A 6,000-nucleotide genomic window follows, 5' to 3' on the forward strand; every position below is an offset into this window, starting at 1 on the left:
CAGATTTGATACATAAATTTAACACAATAATTTTATTAAATATAACTGCAACCCTAAATTGCCTTCTCTTCTAGTATTAATTTCAGTTTAGAATTTTTTTACCCTCTTTTAAATGAATTCCATAGTTTTTTTTTTTTTAATGTAGATAATAGAATTTTAAGTGTTTTCCTTTGAGAGGAAAAAAACTGATGATGCCCGAATTTGTGCACGAAGCAGTTTCAGCCAACCTCAGTTATTTCTCTTCTTGCTACAACACTGAAAGCAGGACAGATTCATGAAGAAAACTAGAGAAGCTAGGCATGCAGCTCGGTGGACATCTGCCTAGCACATAAGAGGCCTGAGATTTATTCACAACCTCAGGAAAAGAATTTATTCAACTCACAGTTCTATAACTTCAAGGACATGACTCTGCCATTGGTCACAGCTCTGATGGTGATCTCATAGAAGACAGTGTCAAAAGAATATCTAAAAACTTCAAAAGGTGAAGATGAAAAAAAAAAAAAAACCAACTCATTAAATGTGTCTGGATCTTAACAGAGAGTTCACAGAATAAGAGAGACATGGCTAACAAGTACTTCCAGAAAATGTCCATCATTTTCAGCAGTCAAATGGAAGTCAAAACAACTTTAAGATTTCACAATATCCTAGTCAGAATGGTAAAGATCAACAAAAGAACCAACTATAGTGGCTGGATTGGGATAGGGAAAAGAGAACCCTTATTCATTGTTGTTGGGATTGAAAACTACTTCAGCCACTCTGAAAATCAGTATGGGTAGTTCTCAAAACGCTACAAATAAATGCACCATATGAATCAGCTATACTGCTCCTTGGCATGTGTACAAAAGACTGGAGATTCTACTCTACAGACACATGCTCTGTCATTATTTGTTGTTGCTTTATCCTCAATAGCTAAAAAGTTGACACAATCTAAATGCCCTTCAGCCAAGTAACTGATAATGAAAATGCACCTGCACACTACTGAATACTATTCAGCTGTAGACGGGGGATAAATGAAATCATGAATGTTTCAGGTAAATAGCTAGAACTATTGAGTGAGGTAATTCAGACCCAGAAAGACAAACAGGGCATGTTCTTATTCACCTAAGTCTCTCAGCTTCAAATCTTCAGATGCCTGGTGTGTAACTATAGAAACAAGGGAAGTAAAATGATACAGTTGTTGGCACAAGACGGTAAGGAAGCAATAGAGAAGGGGAAGGCAGGTTCCAAATGATATGATGGAGGTGGGGGAATGGGAAGACTGAGGCTCGTATGGAGGGGGTGTGAATACAAAATAAGATGACAGAAGAGTTTTGAATTTTGTCAAGATAAGAAGAGAACAGAAAAAGATGCCAATGTTTCAAAATGGAATATGAAGTGGAATGAATGCAGCGAGAAAATTTTGAGGTAAAGGAGAAAATGTGGGCCTTAATTTTATCTGTTTTGCTTTACTATTTTCCATGAATCAGAAGTATTAAGCTTCTGGTGGAGATGGTGTACACCATTAAGATGGATCAACTCTCTACAAGAACAATTACAGGCAGTAATAGCTAATTGTGTTGGGGACCCTCAGTGGATATAAAGCAAAAGAATAATAACAAAGATAGAAGCAATATTTATGCCCATGTTATATTTGCTAAGCCTCTTTACTCAAAATAGAAAGCTATCAAGATTATGGGGGAAACACAATAAAAATTAATATTAGATTCAAAACAGATTCTGAAGTGTTGCAGGATTTGTGAAAAGTATTTGGGTTTTGTTTGTTTGTTTGTTTTTCTACTTTCTGTGTTCTGTGACATTAACTTCTAAATATTATATTTTCAAGAATAATTGCTGAGATTCTTACAATTTACTAGTTTATTAAAGTGTTGAGACTGTATGTTCACTAATACAACCTCCATTGAAAGTCAACAATGGCTCATATTGCTCTGTGTGGCTATTTTTCTTTTTACCTTACCAGTATTTTGCTTGTATACTATGATTTCTACTATGTTTTTATTGGTTTTGTTCATGGTATGTGTGTGTGTGTGTGTGTGTGTGTGTGTGCGCGCGCGTGTGTGTGTGTGGTTTCTGTATGTAAGTTCTGGTGAGCAGATGTCATAGTGTACGTGCGGACAGAGATCATAAAACAATAACTTTTATTTAAATTTTTTTTATTGGATATTGTATTTACATTTCAAATTTTATCCCCTTACCCCATTCCCCACCTGCAAAGGAACCCCCATCCTATCTCCCTTCTCCTGCTTCTATGAGGATGTGCCCCCCCACCTACCCCCAACTCCCACCTCCCCACACTCGAATTCCCTCACATTCAGTGTCCCGCCTTCATAGGACCAAGGATCTCCTCTCACACATATGCCCGACAAGGCCATCCTCCCCTACATGTACAGCTGGAGTCATGGGTCCCTTTCTATGTGCTCTCAGGCTGGTGGTTTAGACCCTGAGGAGCTCTGGTTGGTTGCTATTGTCGCTGTCCTCATGGGGCCACAAGCCTTTTTGGCTCCTTCAGTCTTCTAACCCCTCCATTGGGAACCCCTTGATCAGATCAATGGTTAGCTGTGAGCATCCACCTGTGAATATGTCAGACTAAGAGGCAGTTATTTCCTTCTACTGAGGATTCCGGAGATTAAATACAGATCTTCAGGCTGGCATGACAAATAGTTTTGAGTCAGTGAGCCATCTCACCAGCCTATGAATTTAACTTTTTAACAATTGAAATAGTTTCCTAATACTCCCTTAATTTTTTTCACCTAACACTTTGTTCATGTTGTTTGATATCATTCTTGATTGGGTGGTTTTTCTAAAAAAAAAAAAAAAAAAATTGATCATGTAGTTCGTGTTCGTGTCTTTAATTTGTCTCTATAAACCCTCAAAACCAATTTAATCAGATATTAGTCCTTTTGATTCCATTACAGTTAATCATTAGACAGCTGATGCTTCCTGTATTGATAATTCACAGTAGGGAACCCCATCATTGTTCTTGACTTAGTAGGGGGGTCGACAGCCTGATTACTGCCCCTTTGATGGCTACTTCTAGGACACTGCCTTCTCTTGATTGTCTACCATTCTTGTAACTCTTTGACAGACTCTTCTTCTTGTATTGGTTGGTTTCTGACTTCTTGATTCAAATTCATCTCTTGGAAGAATGTTTCCAATTGTGTGTCTTTGAATATTCTGTCAAAGTCCATTTGTTTTCTGTAAGTCTTTTACCCACCTAAAAGGATTTCAATAGCATTTACCTAAAAACCACATCACAATACCATTGAAACAGGATGGATATGAGCCAAGAAGAAAAAGGCAGATGAGTCTCCATAAATTCATGGACAAGAGTATGTTTTTCTAAGTCAGGAAGTCCTAATGTGACCTTCATGAAGTTATTCAAATGATCAATTTGCAGTTTGTTCATCAAAGAACGGAAATACAATGAATACCTTGACCTGAACATTTTAAGAGCATTCCCTCTTCTTCATATAGGAAAACTGTCTAACACTTGCTCTCTCATCTAGACTTCAATATTGTCTGCCCCAGTATCTCTATAAAGCCCAAAAATTCATCTTTAGATTTTTAGAGTGTGAAGAATGTTCTCTACAGTTTCACATAGGATCTTCCCTCAGTACACTCCTACTGAAGTACATTATTGAAGTACAGGTACTTTTGTTGAAACATTCTAATACTGTAGTCAATTTCCAATGACCTCCATTAATCTATTAGCATGTGAGAAAAGTATCAACTCTCTTCTATCTTATTAGGTCCTGTAAAGATCACAAAGGCCAATCAATACTCCATCTGAAGCAACAAATGAAAGGTAACATGCAGGTTTGCACCAGCAGCACATCAAGGTTCTAAGATTCAGCGATCAATTGAATTTTCTCTGCTCTGATTTATTCAGATCTCCAGAAATACAGCTTAGTCTTCTTGTAGGTATATAGCAAGAAAGAGGCAGGACTTGCCACTAGACATTCAGGTGGTCTGGACAGTATCTTAAGGTAGGGATTGAGATTGTGCTAGATACAACAATTAGTTTTGATAGAATGGAACATCTTGCTTCCAACATGAACAGAGAAAGTCCCTGGGGAATAACAGTGCCTTCATTAAATCAAAACAGAATAACTTTGCTTTCCATATGTTGGATCCAATTATGATCCTCTTACTTCTGCTGAAACAAGCCAACTTTCTCCCTTAATATACATTTTAAAAGCCAAGAAGCTGCTAACAATACATAAATGATCACAGCTCAGGACTACTTCAGGCAGTGACAGCCTAGACATCCTTAACAAATAAATGACAGTAAATAATGAAAACTGTGTGACCATCATGGAAAAGAAACACAGTTTGCCCATAGCTGAAAATTATTTTAGAGCAATTTGGCAGGATCAATTTAAGGTGAATTAATTTCTTCTATTTTTCTCAGTTTTTATTGTCTTCTCAAAATTTAATCATATAATATCAAACAGATGGCCAGAAAAAAGTGAATTAATAGGTCATAAGAGTTCTGTATACTTCATTGTTCTGGTTTATGGCTAAACACGGCAATCAGGGTTTGTTGAAACCGGATAATATTGCAAGTTTCACTTTGTTTGCGTTCCAGGTGATCTGGAAGAAATAAAATTTTTCCAGGAGCACGTGTTCTTGGAATCTCTACTTCATGTAATTTGCCCAAGAAATTGATTCAATCCCACGAGGGCTTCCAAGCTATAGGATCGTTTTAAAGGCTTGTGACAATCATGTCTTTATCATGATTTGCCAAAACCAAACATGTCAACTAATTAATTACATAGATGCAGTGCAGAAGTTTTAAGTGAAGAAAACATAAAGTTTGAGCAGAACACAATATAGAAAAGGCAGAGAGTCTGATGAGTCCTGTAAACACTCAGATAAATCAACAAGCACACCACAAACATCTGTAATTTGATGAGCAGCCTTTACAGAAGGCAACAGACACTTGGCATGAATGATTGGACTTCCTTATTTCTCCATTTTGAGAATACATTGTGTACTAAAATGCTTCACTATGGTCTTCTCTGTAAAGAAAAAGCTTAGGGATTTCTTTGTTGTACCTTTGTGAAGACCACAGAGGATTAGCTGAAGCATGGAGCATTGAATCACAGGTGATGTTATCAGTTAGATAATACAACAGACCCATGAACACAAGAGTTCTTTTTTTTTTTAAAGTGCACCTTGAATGCAGAGTTTTTTCATTTAGAGAATTGTGATTACTTGAAGATGAATGCTATAGTCTAGTTCAATAAGAATGAGTTAAGTCACAAACGCATGATACTATAAGACAGTCTCTTCTCATTTAGTACCAGAAATATGCAGGAATCCATTTTAAAATGAAAAAAAAAACTTGCAGAAATATAGGATACACATGGTGCTATTCACAACTGAATGAAGTAGGAAAACACATAAAGTTCAGTATAGGGGTTCCCTAAAATGCTAGAAATAAAACTACTACATAAAGCAGCTATAGTATTCCTTGAATATACTGGAAGGAACCAAAGAAGCAGTGTGGCACAAAGATATAGAGATACTGTATAGAGATACACTGAAGAATACACCATTCATAATTTCTGATATATGGAATCATTCAAGATGCCTATCAAGAGACAGACAGATCGAGGAAGATATTGTACATAACACACACACACACAGTGGAAGTAAACAAAACACTAAAGAAGCCTGAATTAGCATGTAGGAAAGTTCATAAACCTGGAAATCACTGTGGCAAGTAAAATGAATTAGACTTGAGAAGGCATGCATTTATGCTTTTTCTATGAGGAACACAAAACTTTTAAGTACATATATATGGCATGAAGGTAGAAAGGGTACTCAATGGGAAAGCTGGTAAAAGATGAGTTACAGGAAAAAAATCGAAACAATGGGTGTGACTGCAAAGTACATGGAAACACATGGCTAAAAATTCTGTCATGGACCCCATTAATTTGTACGCTAACTAAAGTATTGATGATATAAGAATTTAAAAGCAGCTGTATAAAGCTTACT

This window comes from Arvicanthis niloticus, chromosome 13 (genome assembly GCF_011762505.2).
Source record: "Arvicanthis niloticus isolate mArvNil1 chromosome 13, mArvNil1.pat.X, whole genome shotgun sequence".
Classification (NCBI taxonomy): Eukaryota; Metazoa; Chordata; class Mammalia; order Rodentia; family Muridae; genus Arvicanthis; species Arvicanthis niloticus.